This window comes from Dermacentor albipictus, chromosome 10, assembly GCF_038994185.2.
Source record: "Dermacentor albipictus isolate Rhodes 1998 colony chromosome 10, USDA_Dalb.pri_finalv2, whole genome shotgun sequence".
Lineage (NCBI taxonomy): Eukaryota > Metazoa > Arthropoda > Arachnida > Ixodida > Ixodidae > Dermacentor > Dermacentor albipictus.
The window spans coordinates 71,028,239-71,048,373 of NC_091830.1; the positions used below are offsets into that span (position 1 = coordinate 71,028,239).

Consider the following 20,135-nt stretch of genomic DNA (forward strand, 5'->3'; position numbering starts at 1 on the left):
GTCTGGTGCATGTATGTGCACACTTTTCGCTGATTAGCGCGTAGTCGGTCACATGACTTAACGCTACACCGGCTTATTGGATCTCATCGACCTTCTAGGTAAGCTTGGAATGCCAGAAGGTTGCTGGGTTGGTGCGCTCCGCGCTCTCACGCGCTCAGTTCGCGCGCTTCCTATGAACGTGGTGGTTTTGTCACGCGCTCATGAGTTCAAGTGTCAACGCTTGTCATGTCAAGGCCTACGTTGTGGTGGTTGTGTCACACGCTCATGAGTTAAAGCGTGAACGTTTGTCAGTTCCAGGCAAACGTCTTCGTCGTGCCCTTTGGAGCTTCATTTCTGAAGCGCATGTAAGTACGTCTTGCACCTTTCAAAAGGTAAGTGAGAGTTCATGAAGTCAGTGTTTTTCTTTTAGCAGCCCTGTAATCTTTCTTTTCGACTAAAATGTCATGTCTGCGCGTAATCGAATGATGGGCATTGCTCGTACACACGGTTTGCGGCTACAGTATAACATCAATCCGCGATTGACCATCCGTTGTGCTGCGTTTGGTCGCACCGTACTGGTTTTCTGCAAACTTCCGAGCTCACTCTCATATATTTCTGCGCAGCAGTGAGATCCGCCGAAAAGAAATTGCTGACTTCGAAACATTACAAGCGCTAACTCCTTCCATGTAGCCCACAGTATGGGTCTGAGAATTATCGTTGTATCTTTCCTGAACAGTGGCGAATAATGAGAAACTGAATATTAATAATAACAACTTCCCGACACACAGTGTCCAGAATAAGCTTGAGCTTCGTTTACGTTTTCATTGCGTAACCGCGATTGCGAGAGCAATCAATCGTGCCACTGCGGATGGTTGAAATAGCTGAACTTTCGCACGTACTTGTATCATGGTCAGGGCACTTGCTGCACGTTATATAGTAGGCAACGCTGCTGAAGTTTAATACACCTGTTTTTAGGGCTGTCATATATTGCTCTTACTATCAATGACATGCACTTTTCGTGAAATAACGAAACTTAAGGGGACGACTTGTTAGATTTGTGCTTACTTACATGGGATAGGATGCTGGTATTGTGGTGACATTAAGAGAAGATTACTCTTCAGCTGTCTGTGGCGAATGAAACGTTTGTGCCGATTTAATTGCTCGTTCGCACGTGGTCGTATTTTTTAGTATGTAACAGTGAAACCTCTTCTCAGTTAACTGATTCTTCCGCATGCTCGTGGTGATAACCGTGTCGCTTAAATTTCGGTACTTGTGCTGTTGGCGTTTCGTTTGTGTAACAGGGATTGCAAAAGTAATTGTAAAACTGCGTGCGTTCGGAATAAAAGAACTTTTTTTTATCGTTTGCATCGGGATCTAAGAATTTGCTCCCTGTGATGGCCGGTCGCGCTCCTGAATAACCATGCGTCTATTTAAGGCTGGTATTGTTTCTGGTTAACAGTGTCGTTGTGGCAAAGTTCTAACTGGTATTGCAGAATTCGGGGGACACCGTCGTGGTGAACTTGGCGTCGCAACTTGGCGGCTGGATGTAATTATATTTATTCTATTGTGTTTTTACTAGTTGTAACAACGCATCATTATTTTGAATATTGGTGTTGCCTCCAGGACACCAGAGCTGCAACGGGGACATCAAAGCTAGAACCCGGACTGATCCCTGCGCGTGCAAAGAGTGTATTAGATAGGCTGTCCTGTCCGCTGTCGCGGACAGCGCAATTTTTTATGCGACGACCCCCTGCGAGCTTTGGCCTCCGCGACCCCAACCTGCAGGCTGCCCTGCTTCTACCTTTGATTCCCCCGCTACCCCTTGTGTGCCTTGGAGATCCGGCGCCGCCTCCTTTAGTGTAATATCGGGTGCTGTCCCGAGGCTTCCATTTGCCGGAAACATGTGGCCTCCTGGAGCAGTGCTTGTAAAAAATCCAATCTACCGTCGCAACGAAAAAAGCGGCCCGTGCCTTATACATCACCAGGCAGAAGCTCGCCCACGTCGTAATAGCCAAGCATCTGGGCGGCTTGTTCGACCTATGCTTATTTACACGTGAACGAATGCACGCTAGTATGTTAAGCTCAACTTCACATCTCAGCTTTGTAACGCTGAAACGTGCGCGCTGATTAGCTCATTCGCACGTGGTCGTATTGTTTTTATTATTAGGAGAGTGTGAAAGTTGTCTCTATCACGCGCTCGTAGTGAGTAACCATGTCGCTTAAGCTTCATCTGCCATTGGCGGTTTGTTTCCTTAACGATCGCGATAGCAACCGTAAAAGGTGCGTAAGGATGGTCTAACTGAATTTCCTTGTTTATATCAATACCCTGAAGGCCACGTAGGGCGTTACAGAGAGGGGTGGGATTCTATGCAATAAGTGGTAATCGTCGTGTCGAAGCATGATGGAACATCTTGTCGCTGACCTTGGAGGGAAGGAACAAGCGTGCAGGTTTGTACGTGAACTTAAAACGCGGAATACAGATGCATGCATCTGTATCACGATCGGAGCACTTGCTGCACGTGATGGCTAATTGGCATGCGCACTGCTGAACTTTACCACGCTTGGTTTGACGGCTGGTATACCAGTCTTAAAGACAAGCGTGGTAATGTTCAGCAGTGCGACAGGCCAATAACGACCACATACAGTATATATATATATGCTGTACGTGGTCGTGGTGGCATACAATCAGGAGTCGATGGGAACCAAAGGTCAGTGGGACGCCTCGCATTGGGCGCTCACGGCAAGACTACAAATGAAGGTGTGTATAGGTATGTGATATGGGCTGTACAAGTTTTTAAGTGAGGGAAGCTCGCAGTAAAATTGAGTATGAAGAACGACTGAGGAATATGGAAGAAAGTAAATGGGCTGGGAGAGTGTTGAGGTATCTGTACAGGAAAAACATTGATTCACAGTGGAGGAAAAAAACTAGGAAGCTTACCAGCAATTAAGTATATGCGGCCTAGCTGTAGGGTGGACAACAAAGACCGTGAAGGGGACGTTTGAAAGTCAGAGAGGCTAAAATAATCTCTTGGGTGGCGGCAATGTAAAAGAAACCTGCCATGAGTAACTACTTAAGAGGAAAAAAAAAACGAAATCAGGAAAGAAACAATTTAAGATAACTTAAAGGGTAGCTCATTACTTTTCGAAGCGCACCTATAAAGCGAGATATAAGAAGGAAGAAGAAGCAGCTGCGTGCTGCAGTAAAGCTAGGGAAATTATGGAGCATGTTTTTTTAGAATGTGAAGACTTCTGCGCAGTGGTAGATGTTTAGGCACAACTAGTCTCCTTGAAGCCCTTGGGTTCATCGAGAGCAGTGGAAAAGTAAACATGTCGGCGGGCTTAGTAATAGGCATGGAGGAAGGGAACTGAGGACAGGCGCTACCCCCTCCGCGCGCTAGGAGAAAAGTGTGGAGGAAATGACGTCGTAGGTTCTCCTTTGTTTTGCTGTTTTTTATTTCTTTGCTGTAGTGACCGCGCCTTTCGGGCGGCGGCTTTGTTATTGTTCTGTGCGCTCACACGTGTTGCTCCGTAGGATTCGTACCGCGGCAAAGGCGCCGTGCGGGCAGGTTTGCGTTGGTCTCCGTGTTTTGTTGCGCTGCGTTATCTGGACCGTGCTCTACCGGATGTTGATGTGGCCAGGTGGGACACGAGGAACTAAAGTTCGTGAAATGAACGCGCATGCAACGCTGTACGCAATGTAGCAACCCATGGCAATGGCAACGGACGAAGGAATATCCGCGGGAAATTGTGCCCTCTTCGGCGGAATCATGCTAACGTGCCAGGCGCGTACCCAGAATTTTTTTCGGGGGGGCCCAATCCAAGGTAACTTTTCTATGCAAATGAGGGGGGCGGGTACCTTTACTAGTACAAATGTTAATAACGCCCGCCATTCGCCGTAAACCCTCAAAAAAGAGAAATGAAATAAGGTGTATCTCACAGGTACGCCTGTGAGATACACCTCTCCTTTACTAGGCAAGCAAGAAACCACATCAAATGAACATCGCGCAGGAAAGAAGCGCAGGAGGAACATTGCCAAGAACCATTAAAAAAAGCGAAAGTGTAAAATAAAGATTTCTATGGTAGCATACATGTTTAAAAAAAGAACAGCAGTTGACAAACAATGCACACAGCCCACGCGGGGTCGTGTTATTCTGCCCGCCAATCACAGAAAGAAACAAAGTCGTCGTCATGCGGCTTTTTCAAAATGGCGTCGTACTTGATACCTCCGGGGCGTCTGCTGTTCTTGAAGAGTCTTTTTATCGACGGTAGCAATGAGCTGTGCAACAGACATGGACAAAGTGTCAAAGGTCAAAAGTCTACCTGTCATGGTTGCTTAGTGGCTATGATGTTCGGCTGCATGCGAAGCACGAGGTCGCGGGCTCGAATCCCGGCCACCGTGGCCGCATTTTCGATTGGGGCGAAATGCGAAAACGCGCATGTACTTAGATTTAGGTACACGTTAAAAAACCCCAAGTAGTACGTATTGCCGGAGTCTCCCACTACGACATATGCCTCATGGTTTCGGCAGCCATAAAACTCCATAATTAATTAAATCTTCAAAAGCGTGCGGTACATTTCACTGATGAGCCCGTTTTACTCATAAAATTGCACTGCCAACTGAAGTGCAACTTGACAACATACTGCATAGCTGTAGCGAAGCAATAATTTTATTTCAGTTCAATAAAGAAATAGGCATTCGTCATTCCACTATAATAGGCGAAGGAAAATGTATAAATTTACGCGCTAATAAATTTATTTTTGTGGTTACCGCCTGATTTGGGTAACAGGGAAAATTTGAACTCCGAATTATTTGCAGCCTCGCGGAGGAACAGTGGCTGGCGGGTATGAGGGCGTGTGCAGGGCTTCACTGCAGACTTGAGTCGTAACCGAATAAAACAGCGCTTCTTTCTCTGGAAGGATTATAGAGGAATATACATTTGTGGAACAACCACAGCTCTGTTGGATCCCTCGTTTACCTATCTACCAAGTGCTACAACCACGACCGGCTTTCTCGGCCAACCAAGCCGGTCGTGGTGGTGACGTACCTGAACGCATCTCGATTTAATCACGCTGGCGCCGAATCTGTGAGAAAACTGGCCTTCACACCCCAGGAGGTGCCGATAACTACCGCCATCCAAAGTAGTGAAAAAGGCAGCAAAATGTTGACCGCGAAATAGCTGTGAAATCTTATTAACATTGATTTGCGGCGCTTAAGGAATGTGTGTGAGGATTGGTGGCGTGGGCGGGGAGGGAAGGGGGGTGTTAAATTCGGGATGGGGGGGGGGGGTGCCCGGGCCCCCCCGGGCCCCTCTTGGGTACGTGCCTGTAACGTGCTAACGATTGTTTAGTATTCCTGCGGAGCGCGCGGGTCCGAGCAGCAGTCTTACGCGCAGAGCGGCATGGTTTCGCGAGACATGTAAACAAGAGAGGAGAGCTGGCCTGATAGGCGGAGCAACGCCATGAGCAACGCCAACTTCCGGCTTCACCTTCGCTTCACTAAGAGTGACGTCAGATGCTCTCCTGAGTTTCCTTCCCCCGTGTATTGGTGGTAGAAAAGTAAGGAAACGACAAAAAGAGGGGACGTACACAATCACAGTTAACAATAGAAGATTAGAAAATATGATTATGAAAGTTCATAGTAATCTTTTTCACTTTTTTTATTGTTTAATCTTGGTAGGACATTAGGGAGTATAATATCAATTGCTTGGTGGCGCAACCCATGCTGCCCCGTTCCAAAGGAGATGCTCATAACATCCATCCTTCCATAGAGCTTAATTAAAATTATTTTTAAATGTTTGCAGCGTCCTCGTTATGGGTGCCCTCGCGTACAGAAGCAGCCTTCAACAATTTGTACTTTCAACTCCTTTAAATGAAAAGAGCCGAATCGACATCGACAGCGAGCGCGCGTGCTTTCTTTTTTTTGGCGTCCAATTTGGTGTGCCGGTTGCTTCTGCTGTCTGCAAGAACAATGCTCCCTACCTCGTGTGGAAAATAACAAGCCTGAATATTGGTAGAGGCGGTAGTACGAAACGCAACGCCATCTCATCTGAGAGCAAGGTCAGTTACTATCAAGCTAGCGCTATAGATAAGCGTGATAAAGGATGTCGCTGCTCGTTTCGGGATACCACAAAGAGATCGCTCACCATGAGTGAAGCTGAAAGAAGGTGCCTTCAGTGCGCTGAAGAAAATCAGAAATTCCCAGAGAAAGCTAGTCAAAGTTATCAGACGCCTTTACCGCAAATGTGACTGAAAAACGTTTTGCAAGTTGATGTTACGCTTACCTATGTTAGGGAAGAAGGGGAAAAGGAAGGTCGAGTTAAGTTAAATCCTTAACTGCACCTCTTCCGAGCAAAAAAAGAATTGGATGCCGTGAGTGTTTAGCAAAAACGTTGAATTTCAGTAGAGCCAGATTTTGGTTGAACTAAGTGCCGATTTTACCACACTCTATTTGTCGAGGTTTAACTCTACTGTCATTTAATTCACCTGTTACGACACTTGTTCATCACCTGTTGTTTAACGAAGAATCCGCTGATTTCGTGCCTTCATTGGTGTAACTACGGTGCCGGCACTTCTGCAGCTTGCGGTGGGGTATATTGCTCCAGTGACGTGTTTGAACATTCATTTTGACTGAAGCATGTTATGATAGCTGCCCTGTGTAAAATGTTAACATGCAAGGAGATATAGCAATCCCCTGGTTGTCTTGACCTCTGGTGGTGTCCCCACTTACCCATCACTATTATGCCAAAATCCTTTGTGAGGAAATTACCAAGAACAAAACGTTCTCATTCTACTGGAAGGACATTAAACGAACAGCAGATTGGCAATACATGATTGTACGTATAGGCCACTCTGCTGATGTTACATTAGTCGAGAATAGTGATCCAGGAGAGCAGGATTGCGCCAGCAGCTGCCATGACTGTCTAACATCCGCTCAACATCAGTGTGTTGAATAGAGCTGGCATCTGTGACTTCTTCATAGTCAAGCACGTAGCCTTCCTAGTTGCTGAAGTGGTCCTAAATTGAGTTCTTTTCATCCGCATGTAATGACAATAATTGAGTGCATCTGCATCATCTTCATGTTGTAGAGCTCTGCTTCTCCTCATTTTTACTGTATGGTGCTGGTATCCTTTTGATTCAAGGTTAGCGTAAGGCCTATCAATGGGGCAGCCTAAATATAAGCTTTACAAAAGCTGCACGAATTCAGCAGTTAAGAAGCTAGTCTTGTTTTAGTTGAGAGCGGTGGCTCATTCCATCTGCATGTTCTCTATTCTGATTTCAGGTATACTTTTAGGCAACGTCTTTGCAGCTTGAGTAGCTTTTTGTATTGAGTAGCTTTTGTATTGAGCAGCTTGAGTAGCTTTTTGCTTGAGTGAGCCTTTTGTATAATTCAGCAAACTTGCTCTACTGAAGTATGGTAGTTCTTTTATTAAATCTGATATTCTGTCATTCTTAAAGGGGAGGAGGTGCAAAATAAGGTCATGACTGTTGCAATGACAAATTATATTTACAAGTAAATCAACTACAGTACTGTGAAAGAGTTCATAATGGATGCTCACCCTGTCTTAGTTTTCTTCTTGGAGCTGATGCTTGTGCTTGCGCAAGAAGAAGCAAAAATCTTCACTATTTTCTGCCCACGAATAGGCGTGCTGTTTGAGACTGCTGAGTCGATAAAAGCTCAAAGAAAATGCGAAACAGGTCTGCCTGTTACTGAGTTGTTTGAAAGATTAATACAACAGATTTTTTATGTTCTGATCATGTCCTTAATGTACCCTGTGATCTGCCCAGTCTTCCATAGCTGTCATGATCCTTAATCTTGGTAAACAAACACAAGCTGTATATTTTAGATTGTTTGAAGCTTGGGCTTGAACACTTGCATGCTGTGCAGCATGTTGGCTCAGCAGATGCTCTCTCTGCCATCTTTTCCAAAATTGCTCAAGGAACTGTGCCATCACACTATCTTCTCGTCGCTGTGGATTTTGGGACTGAAATGTCAATCTCTTCTTTGCGACAGCGAAAGGCTTGCGAGGCATTCACCAGTGGAGAAACGCGCTGGTGTATTTCCGTTTTCTCTGGCGACGAGGACATTTACGTGCGAGACGTGCATTTTATTGCTGCCCTTACCTTATACAATGACATCCCAAATTTCCGAGGCGTCAGCTTTACCTGGCTGAGAATATTCTAGATGCTGGAACTGCAGTTCTTGACATCCTCTCCCAAAAGCCTCCCTACCATGAGCTTCCACTGAAACCTCTTTGAGAGCAGTAGTCTTGAAGTTTACTATTGAACTATGCATTTGTTTTGGGAGAGTTGCATTACATTTCTGACACTCTACTGGCCAACGAAATGCTGCCATGGGAATGGTGATCCTCTGATTCAATGCAGCATGACTGTAGAATTGATTCAAAAAGGTGACATCCATTTATTTGCAGATACCTTGAGGGAACTAACCATGAACATTACCAGCTTGGCTCCAAGCAATGTGCCAAAAAAGTTAGTCTCGGTAACAGGGCCTTTATATTGGCTACTCTTTGCTTGGCCATTAGGCAAGCCCCAAATGTGCGCTCCTTTCCAAAATAGCTGAAAAATATGTAGGCGCCATAAATTTTCTATTTGGCATTACAAAACACACGCAGTTGCATGGCTTGATTCCCTGGCCCAGCATTCACACAATAAGGGACAGCCTGAGCATCAGTTTCCCCACTTTTTACAGTTCTCGAAGCTCGCTTTCAACTAGTGTGCCATTGCCGCAGCTCTGAAACAGTAGCTTCGCTTGAATACTGAAAAGCGCTGTCATTGCAAGCAGGTCATATATTCTTGATACAGTCTGCAGAACAGAGCTCTTGCATGGTTAGCAATCTGTCTGCAGAAATCCAAGTGCACTATTTGACGCACCTGTTAAAACTTGTCTCACAAGGTTCCATGTGATTTCGAGCAGGAATGGCGGTTTTCTTGGATGCAGCGATGAGCTCATGCTGAGACTACGATGGCCATTTCTTCAGCCGCATACCCGCCGACTCAGTCGGGGCGTTAATTTCTCTGTAGATTTATGTGCTTCTTCATGTGTTGCAGATCTAATGCGGACCGCATACATGGAAAAATTCAGCTAATAACCTGGCTGTCGCATTTAGTAGGCCTTACACAGACGTATTGCCACAGAATGACATTTAGCATAAATAGACTCTTCATGGTCCCAAGAGCCGTATGGTTATTCTCAGCTCACTGGAAAGTACCTCTGCCTTCTTTCTTGATATGCAGCTGTATATAGGCTTTTAGAGTGATAGCTTTCTTTACCTCTTTCCCCAACTTTGTGGTTTGTCAGTTTCATGTGATTTATGGTCAGCTTTTGTCATTAGATGCCACTAGTTGTCACTAGAAATAAATGAGTAAAAACGTTGCTTAGTTTAAAACTATGGCCCCCAGCACCAGAAGCTTGAGTCTCTGCCGATTAGACTACGCACGCTTGCTTGAAAAAGTGGAATGAAACTTAAGCAAGTCAGCATTTGCGTGTCACATAGCAACACTTTATCTATATGACGTACCTAAGTGCGCGTATCTTCCAGGTGGCGATGAAGAAAGAAGTTGCGGGATGCATACATACATGAAATTACGCTCTCATATGGTAAGTTTTTGTTTGTTTGTTACAATCTTAATAAAAACACTTGTAAAGCTGCCTGCTTCTTGGCCAATATCCCATAGTGCGTATGAACCTTTCTTTGGCAGCAAGAAATTCTTTGCACATCTCTCATTGTATTGTTGTGCTGTGGCACGTTTCTGCAAGGTCAAGGTTAACCCTTTGTGCATTATAACTGAAGTAGTTTTTATGCTGCATAAATGTACTGCTTTCTATGCAAGGTCTGTTACGAAGATTGAGGGGCACGTTCGTCGCTGTAATTTGCAGCCAGTCTCTTGTAATGTGAAAGCTATCACTTACAAAGACAACGTAAGGTTTGAACTGCCAAGATTTCTTTTGAAATATCGGCTGTCAAACAGCTTGACTAAACCGAAAATGTACAAGAGTGATCATGTCATTCGGAAGATTAGGTCCTTTTTCTGAGCATTTGTTCAGTGACACTAGTCAGGTCCATGTTCTCGCTCTTCAAAACCATTTATATTTTTGTAGTTGTTGACTCACTGCACACGACAGTGCGATGTGTAATGAATGTAATGAATCTGAGACATGTCGCACCGCGTCTTTTCGGCCTCCATTCAGCAAGGCATGTACTCATATGAGTTTTAATAATTGAGTGATATTCCGCGGCCAAACCCCTATGAAGCTATATTTTCTATGCCACAGCAATGTCAGTCACTTTAAAGCTCCTCTTTAATTGCTGTCTAGCTACTCATAATCTTCTTTCCATAAGAAGGCTATTTCACAGCGACCACCGGCGAATCCAACTTTGCTTTGAAGCACTTCAAGGACTGATCAAAGCATTTAGTTTTTCAAGACTGTCCCCTTCTGTCAAAATTCCTATGCTCTCATATTCCCAGAACTTTTGCAGAATCTTGTTCATCGACTCAACAGAGGCGCTTACACATAGTACCCTAGCCTGTGTGACTACGTTCACCACTTATCTGAGGTATAGTGGTATTGAAACATACACTCAAACTAAAAGCCAAGTGCAACTGAGGCTGTTGCCGGAGCAAAGTTTTATTTCTGCTTCTACGAACTTCCTCAACTGCCATTCCAGGTAAAATCAGCTTGTCAAGGATGTGGTGCCATCTGTTCTCTCTCTTTCTGCACTGGGTCTGCAAATGCACTACGTCATTGCAAGTGAAGGAAATTTCAGTGGCTGGGATGAAGTACTCCAGACTGTGGGAATGACTACGCTGACTGAGTTCTGTGATGCAGCGCAGCCTTGAAATTAATCCTGTTTGCAGGAATTGAGGCGTAGAGTGATCTGGCCGAGCTCTTTGTATGCAAGCGTTTTGGCGATGTCATTACATATGAAGTTGCGCTGGCTGCCGCTATCTGTGGTGCCTCGGATGTAAACACAATTTGTATCTTCCGTAATCATCAGGTAAAATGGTTGGAGCAGAACTGCTTCATAGCTTGCGTGAGAGCTTGCAGGAAGACTCTTAGTGGTGACTGTACTTGAAATACTTGGATATCGAGGCTGCTTTGGTTTCCACGTTGGGTGATATAAGATGCGTGTCCTTCTTTACATTTTCTACCTTGTATGTCTCTACAGCAGTTGTGGGTGTGGTGTTCTCGTGGGGTACAATGAAGGCAACAGTTTTCAGAGGACTGCTTCTCTATTTTCTTTTCTCTTGTGATGCTACAGGTGCAAGCTGCATTATGATGGTTTGATGAAGCACAGGCAATGCATGCATTGCTATTTACTTTCAGAAAGTTGTACGAAGCTGTTGCTGTTGGTGGCTGTAATGTCAGAGTAGCTTTCGTTCCAGGGTGAGAGTGTCCGTTTTCTGTGCTTTCACAGAGTCAGATTCACTCGCAATTTTTAACTTCCACGCGAAGCTACATCATAAAGCTTGAAAGTCGTTGCCTGTCTAAATGATACTGCCACTTCCGCATTCGTCATTGGAGGGTGATTTGCCACTGGTAATTCATCCGTGGGATCCAATGATATCAGTCAGCAGAGCCCTGATTGGGGTGTTTGTCATCTGGCCTATTTTTGGAGCTAACATTACGATCTTTGAATGCTTATGACACTGGACTAAGTCATACAACTTCCTCAAGCCTTGGACAACCCTAGGGCAAATAATGGTAGTGCTCGTAAGCAACCTAGGTGCTCTTGAACTCTGAGATGCTGGTAAACGATGGAATCGGTGAGGATGCCTCTGTCAGCGCATAGCACAGTTCACTCGCCTGGAGGCCTTAATCACTGCCGCAGCGCACGATAGGTTATGTAGGTAATAAAATATTTCATCCTTTATGAGACCTTTCTTGTGAACTGATTCATTAAGCTGCTGCCAGATTCCAGGCTATTGACAAATTCCGCCACCAAAATGTCACTAGAATTTTAGGAGCTTGATAACCTGTTGAAGCTAGGCTCCTCATCTGGCTGAGCACTGAGTGATACCACTGTTCTCACTATTTTTTATCTAGGCTGATATTGTTACAGCAACGCCTCTCTAGCTTTTACCTGTCTGGAAATTTCTCAGGAAGGATCTTTGTCCTTCATGACGGGCTTAATGTCTGCAGTGAACTCCTCGTCAGTGATGAGTTCCTCTAAAATATCATTTTGCTTTTCTAGGTCCACATTGTTCACTTCCAGTTGTTGTATCACTGATGCTATAGCCTCAGTGTAGGCACTTTCCAATATGCCCTTAGTTTTGTTGATGAGGCACAGTGTGTTCATTCACTGTCATCACGTGTCTCTTTCTTTTGAGCGAGTTCATATTGAGTCTGAACTACAGTTGTGACTTAGCTCACCTTCACAATTAAATGGCTGAATTGGTTTTCACTGCCATTGATGCTATTTAGTATGCCACTATGGCTGAACTAACAGTGGCCTCGAGAGGTGAGCTGCTAGAGCCATTTGCTCTTTGAAATGCTCCCCCAAATTAGGCTATTTATCAGCGGTTTTAAGTGGCGGTAATTGGCAGTGAAAATAATTTAGTATTTCAGCTCTTTTCAGCACATGGGAAAGGCAGGGACCAGTATCTATTCCCTTTACATGTAAGTATACGAGACAGTCCTTTATGAACTGACGAGGCAAATAGGTCTCAGTTTGAAGTAAAACCCTGGAGGTTTGACACATTGTGCTGCACAAGCAGTCTTGGAATAACTCCTTCAAGAACAGTTCTCTGTGCCATCCTTGTCCAAAACGGCACTTTAGCAGAAAATTTTAACATGCCTGCACTAAAGAAACTATTAAAACATGAGGCTTGCTTCAATCATGCTGCCTCATTAGTAAAATTTAAGCCAAAGGTTAACGTGTGCTATCAGCATCATCCTAGAAGTCAACGGAGTGGCCATAGCCACAGATACAGCACTGCCATCAGTCCTCCTTTGTTGTTTTCACTCTGGTTGCATTTCTCTCCGACTGAGGGTCCAATGCACTGCCTCCATGTGGACTTGTTTGTCCTGCAGTTCTGTAATCCTCGTACCTCATAATCTTCGTGTGGTGTAGAGCTTGCTCAAGGGGGCTGTCGAATCATAAAGAAGGCTGCCATAATGTTCGGTCACGCATTCTGCAGCACAGCTGTTGATGGTGTCATTTATAAATATATAAAATATGCATACTCAACCACAGACACTATTTTATTAGTTAGGGCCTTCCTTGCAACCTTACATGATTGGAACAGCAGATTGCATGGCTGTAATTGCACTAGCTTTCAAATAATTCAAGCAGCAGTGATGAGCTAAGAATTTGGTAGGGCATGGTATTCGTTACACGCGTGTGTTTCAGCATATATTCTAGCTCTCTTTGAAGTGTGCCAAACGCATGAATGTCTCTTTCTTGTGAAAATGATATCTGTTACTTTATTAAATCATTTGTAAAATAACTTAGAAGGCCTCTACGTGCGCCATTGAGGAAGGGGAGCATAGAACAAAGTCGCGATGATTGCTTGGCTGCTTAAGTGAGAGGTTACGCTAGAATGGTAGTCATAATTGCGGGAATTAAACGTGCGGCTCTATTTCGTATCGATTGCAGCATGTTAATTAACTTTGTGGGGACACCAGGCCAGAGCGGCCAACTCAAACCGAGGTGAACGAATGTTTGAAATGCCAGTTTGCAGATATGTGTGCATGAATTTCGAAGGTTGAGGCGCAGGTAACCTAGCGATGGAGGAGCACTGGCTCAGACGGAGGTGTGTGAGAAGTTCGGGAGAGGTTTGTTTATCAATTTATGCCTAGATATTTTAATGATGAGGCCCGACATAGTGGGACATTTTTCATACAGTAGGAATGGTTTGAGTTGGAGCATTTGCGGCTGAAGGACATCGCTTTATATTTTGGTGAACATGATAAGTTCCGCACCAATTAGTAATTTTGTTAAGATTATATTGAAGCCTCAGGTGGTCATCAGAGCTGTTAATAGGACGATAGATAATGCAGTAGTCAGCAAATATGCACATGCATGAAGAGAAGACATTGGTTAGGTCGTTAATGTATATTAGAAAGAGTAAGGGACCAAAAAGCTTCTTTGTGGTACCCCGGAAGAAACATCTAAAAGGGGCAAGGAGAAGCTGTTAGCAAAAGTAACCTGCGGCCTGTTTGGAAGAAAAGTTCGAAGCCAGGATAAACTTTGTGTAAGTTTCAGTGATGATAATTTCTAAAACAGGCAACAATAGGCTATGCGGTCAAAAGCTTTAGAAAAATCCAGAAAGACGGTCACTTTGAAGGTTTGAGTCCATGCTAAAATGCAAATCTGTCTTAAATCCAAGCAGACGCATTTTCCCCAGCAAACCTCCCCGGAAACCATGTTGGTTATGAAAAAACGAAGTTAGCTTCTGGATAATGGTAGAGATGAGATGCAATAATATGTTCCATCATTTTACAGCATATACGCGTCATCGATATCGGTCGGTCGTTTTCAGCCAAGGTTTTGTTACCGTCTTCAAAGATGGGTATGACTTTGGCAGTTTTCCAATCTTGGGGTATCTAACTTGTCATTAAAGATTGATAAAAAATGTGCAATAAAACCTGCTAGAGACTGAGACTATTGTTTACTAATTTAGAGGTTATATTGTCAATACTTGCTGAATACGAAACTGTCCAATGATTAATAAGCGCTGCACAGTACCATCAGTAAAGTGCTTTATACCGTGATGTACGCAAAGGGTTGACCATTATGTTAAAAGGTAGGTCCTTTTTATCCTGATGCCTTATTTATGTGCATAAAGTGGAGTCTGTTATATTGATTGCCTATTTCAGTTAAAATTACAGTATAGTCTTGTGCTGAATTTTCCTTGAATAATCTAAACGAAAGGTTGACTTAAGTTCGACACTGTGCCGGAAGTGTTTTCCAAAATCAGTTTTTTGCCTTCACTAAAATCTGCAGCAGAAGGTCAAATGGCTGTTCTATCACTGCTCAAGCTATCTTACGTTCTTTTGTCAAGGCAGCATAAACTTCTCCGCTGCTTCAAGGATACTCTTGCACTCCAACTCGCAGCCCTAAAGGACTGCTTTATCATTTCCTTCCAAAGTTGTAGTGAACGGATGGGTTTCGCAAGCAATAAGTGACTCGTCGTAAGAACAGTCTGTGCTATTGGGGGAGGAGTGTGCCGTATCATCGAATGAATGCTGCTGCAGGCCACTGTGGAACATTTATTTTCTTGGCTTTTGGTCCTAACAAGAACATATCTTTCGGGAAACTGCCAGTCAAGTATTCAGGAAGTATATGCTATTGTTGGCCATACAGCATATTGTGTGTCCGGCCATTCCTTACCAAATACACCTGCGTCCAACATTTATGAGTGCATGTAACGGCACGAGGGGGAAGCTCAAGGCTGTAGTGAACACTGGAGATGGACATACGACACTGCTTTGATGCTACGCCCCAGTTGCACACTATTCCTGGATTGGCGCACCCTTTCGAGGCCTCGGTGACAGCTTGCTGCCTATTTCTCTCTTGACCTGCTGACAGAATGTTTAGCTCACCATCGATGGTAGTGCTGTTGACTTTTGCACCTTGACCTTGAGACCCCTTCTCTACCACAGTAGTTAATGTGGCCTTTGTCGTCATCACTGTGAGACACAGTCTCCTCTCGTACTAGACATGCTATCACTCTTGCGCCCCGAACAGTCTGCAGATCCTGGGAATGTAATAATTCCTGAGCCATTGGAGCTACATGTCCATATTTCAGAGTAGTCATTGGCCAGAAGTGCAGCCATTCACTCCACGCTCGGTAACATGTCGCTGAAGGAAGCCAACACAGCTGATGTCATATTTATTGAAGACCTGCCCATTCGGCTGAAGTCCTCCTGTCAGACGTGCAAGAGACCACAAGTTATGGCACAGATGCAGCTGTCCCCTGAAAAGCTCGCATCTCTACCCACTGCATATGGTGGTCCCATTATTTATATTGCTACGGAACAGCTGCCACAATGTGGCTGCACTGAGGAGAAAGAAGAGGACGTGGGCCCCGCTTGATATAGCGTTGCCATTTTGGCCTTCCCTTAGCTTCCCTGTAAATAATTTGTATGTAGCATTGGCATCCAGCTACATGTAACATTAATTTGGCGGAGGTGGACGTTCCCCGTACCTGTCATGAAGCTTCGTAGCGGTCGCAACGGCGACAGTGCAACTTCGGCTCCTGCTGGTGGCACTTCATCTACGCAACCGTCTCCGCCTGCAGCCCCAACCTACGTCGCCGTTTCCCCCCCTCGGGATGCTGGTGTTTTCAACGGTGTCAGCAGTCCTGATGTTGACAACTGGCTCCGCTTATACGAACGTGTCAGCACCAGTCAGACGTGGGATCCGATTATTATGCCTGCGAACGTTCTTTTCTACCTCGACAGACTCACGAAGAGGAGATCTCGAGCTGGGATCTCTTCAAAGAGAAACTCCGCAACCTTTTTGGCAATCCCTTTGGTCGCCAAGTCAGTGCCAAGAAAGCCCTTGCCACAAGTGTACAGACGTCGACCGAGTCCTACGTGTCGTACATTCTCGACGTCTTGGCCCTTTGTGCCAAGGCTGACCCGACGATGTCTGAGGACGATAAGGTTAATCACGTCCTCGAAGGCATTGCTGGCGACGCCTTCAATTTACTGGTGTTTACGAACGTCACCAGCATCTATACGATCCTCAAGGAGTGCCGCCGTCTTGAGCATGCTAAAAGCCGTTGGGTAGCCCAGCACATCACGCGACTTCCCAACACAGCTGCTATGTCATCCCGTGACGACCTCTTCCACCAGCCGTCGCGATGTGACAACTCGACCCGCATCATTCGTCGTGAGGTCGAAGCGGCGCAACCGGCGGCCCTTTCATTCCCGTAAGCTGATCATTCTCCGGTGACAATTTCCTTGATCCAGTTCGTCGTCCGTCAAGAGTTGTCCAATGTTGGCCTGCAATCCATTCGTTCCATAGGCTCGAAACCTCTTTCTCCACGCACGTCGCCGCCGCACTCTTCTTACTCCTCTTATGGACAGCACAACCCCTTCGAATGGCGAACCGTGGACGACAAGCCGGTCTGTTTTAACTGCCAACGCATAGGACACATCGCTCGCCACTGCCGCAGCCACTGGACTTCTCCGATGTGCTATTCTCCTGATTACCACCCTCGCCCCTCTAGCGCGTCCTTTTCCTTCGCCCCTTCTATGCCCGCTCCATCATCTGACCCTGCGACACCTTTGACACGATCCCGCTACTCCTGCTCGCCTTCCCCCTCCCGTCGTCAATCTCGTTCGCCCCCGTCACTCCATGCTCCTTCTGCGACCTACTCGCCGCACCCCCGACCGAACAACTAGACAGTGCAGCTTCTGGAGGTGAAGCTGCAATGACGAAATTAGCACGAAATCCTCGCTTCACCTTACCCACGAACAAGAATCTTTTGGACGTTCTCGTCGACAATGTTCCTGTGTGCGCTTTGATTGACACCGGAGCGCATGTGTCCATTATGAGTGCTGCTCTTTGACGTCGCCTCAAAAAAGTTCTGACGCCCGCCCCGAACCTTTTTGTACAAGTCGCCGACGGAGGGACTGTTGCTATTGTTGGCGTGTGCTCTGCCCGACTCACCATTGCTGAGAGACACACCGTCATTCTCTTCACCGTCATCGAGCATTGCCCTTACGAACTCATTCTTGGTTTGGAATTCCTTGCCAATCATTGTGCCCTCATTGACTGTTCAGCTGGCTCACTTCGCCTTAACTTGCCTCTTCTTGCCGACCCTGTGGACTCGCCTCCAAGGCGTTTAAGCTTCATGGATTTTATTCACCTACCGCCTCACTCTGTGACACACGTCGATTTGTTGTCCTCACCAGCTGTACCTGACGGCAATTACGTGGCCGCACCAATTTCGGCCATTATGCTTACACATGGTGTTACCGTGCCACACACTGTGCTGACAATTACTGGTTACCGCACCTGCCTTCCCCTTGTCAATTTCGCGCTAACGTCGCAAGTTCTGCCTCAGGGGATTTCATTGGCTACAATTAGCGCTTTGCAGGATGATGAGATCGAGCCATTCACAGTGGAAGATCGTCACAGCTCAGCCCATACCGTGACGTCATTGCACGGTACTGATGTCGACATTGAGAAGATGGTTTCTTCTGACCTTACACCTGTTCATGCTGAAACTCCTTGCCGCATTTTTTAAGGCTACCGCGACATTTTACTTTGACAATCGACCCTTAGGTCAAACGTCCGTCGTGACCTATCGCATAAACACTGGTGATGCGAACCCTATTCACCGCGTCCATATCGTGTTTCTGCGTCCGAATGAGCTGTTATCCAACAGGAAGTAAAAAGGATGCTTGAAAAGGACATTATCAAGCCTTCCTATAGTGCCTGGGCTTCTCCCGTCGTACTTGTCAAAAAGAAAGATGGAACATGGCGCTTTTGTGTAGATTATCACCACCTGAACAAAATCACAAAAAAGGACGTGTACCCTTTGCCACGTATTGATGACGCTCTAGACTGCCTGTACGGTGCCACCTATTTTTCTTTTATCGACTTACGGTCCGGCTACTGGCAGATATCCGTCAACAACATGGACTGAGAGAAGACTGCATTTGTTACCCCTGACTGCCTTTATCTGTTCAAGTGGTGCCTTTCGGTCTCTGTGACGTGCTCGCCACCTTCGAACGAATGATCGACTCTCTGCTTCAGGGGTTCAAGTGGTCTACCTGTTTGTGATATCTGGACTACGTCATCGTTTATTCGCCCACATTTGACACACATCTAGACCATCTTCCAGCGATTCTTGACGTGTTCCGCTGTGCCTGTCTCCAGTTGAACTTGTCAAAATGTAACATCACTCGCCACCAAATCATCGTCCTTGGACACCTCGTGGACGCCAGAGGCGTGCGACCTGATCTGGACAAAATTTGTGCCGTTACGAACTTTCCTGTTCTGAAGTCTACCAAGGATGTTCGTAGTTTCGTAGGGCTGTGCTCTTATTTCCGACATTTTGTGAAGGATTTTGCGACCATCGCACGTCCCCTTACCGACCTCTTGAAGAAAGACGCCCTATTTTCTTGGGGACTTGACCATGCCGCATCTTTTTCGCAGCTCACTACTCTCCTCACCACGCCTCCAATTCTGGCCCACTTTGACCCGTCTGCCTCAAGGGAAGTTCGAACTGATGCCAGTGGTCACGGCATAGGAGCAGTGTTAGCACAATGCTAGCGTGGACATGATCGCGTTATAGCCTATGCCAGCCGACTTCTATTACCCGTCAAGCGCAATTATTCAATCACAGAGCATGAGTGCCTCGCTCTTGTGTGGGTTGTTGCAAAGTTTCGTCCATACTTGTACGGGCGCCCCTTCTGTGTCATCACTGATCACCAAGCGCTCTGCTGGCTATCCTCGCTCAAGGACCCCTCGGGACGACTAGCTCGCTGGGCGTTACGCCTGCAAGAATATGCCTTCTCTGTGGCATATGAGACGGGACGCTTGCACCAGGATGCTGATTGTTTGTCCCGCTACCCCGTCAATGAACCAGCTGATGTGGACGCCATCGCTTGCGTTTTCTCTGTGTCCCAGTTGCTTGAAATTGGCAGTGAGCAACGCCGCGATCCTTCATTACGAGCCCTCATCGACCATCTGGAGTCAACGCCTGGCGACGCCTCTCTCCAGATGTTTCTCCTTAAGGAGGGGACATTATACCGCTGCAATCTTGATCCACACGGCCTTGACCTTCAGCTCGCAATTCCATCACACCTGCGTTCGACTGTCCTCCAACAACTTCACGATGTTCCCTTGGCTGAACATTTGGGCGTCTCGCGCACATACGACTATGTACGCCGTCGATTCTTTTGGCCGGGTCTCGCCCGCTCCATGCGGCGCTACGTAACTGCTTGTGAGCCCTGCCAGCGCCGGAAGAACCCCTCCACACCTCCAGCTGGATGCCTCCAGCTGATCGACATCCCACCGGAACCCTTTTTCCGTGTTGGTCTAGACCTCCTTGGACCGTTTCCTCTCTCGGGCTCCAGAAATAAATGGGTCGCCATCGCTACTGATTATGCTACGCGGTACGCAATCACCAGAGCCCTCCCGACAAGTTGTGCTACTGACGTTGCACACCTT

General features: G+C 46.1%; 1 protein-coding gene across 3 annotated transcripts in view; it reads left to right on the forward strand.

The window, feature by feature from the left end:
• The first annotated feature begins 270 nt into the window (after window positions 1-270).
• The window catches only part of LOC135898348 (zinc finger protein 84-like), a 36,596-nt gene continuing 16,731 nt past the window's right edge, over window positions 271-20,135 (forward strand). The window contains exons 1-3 of one of the 3 annotated variants that reach the window (XR_010563315.1): window positions 5,747-6,036; window positions 9,540-9,598; window positions 10,668-10,929. The gene's annotated coding sequence lies outside the window, so the exon portion shown is untranslated. Of the gene's footprint in view, window positions 345-5,746; window positions 6,037-9,539; window positions 9,599-10,667; window positions 10,930-20,135 lie in introns of those variants that run through there. The other 2 variants (XM_065427244.2, XM_065427232.1) reach the window with 2 other exon arrangements.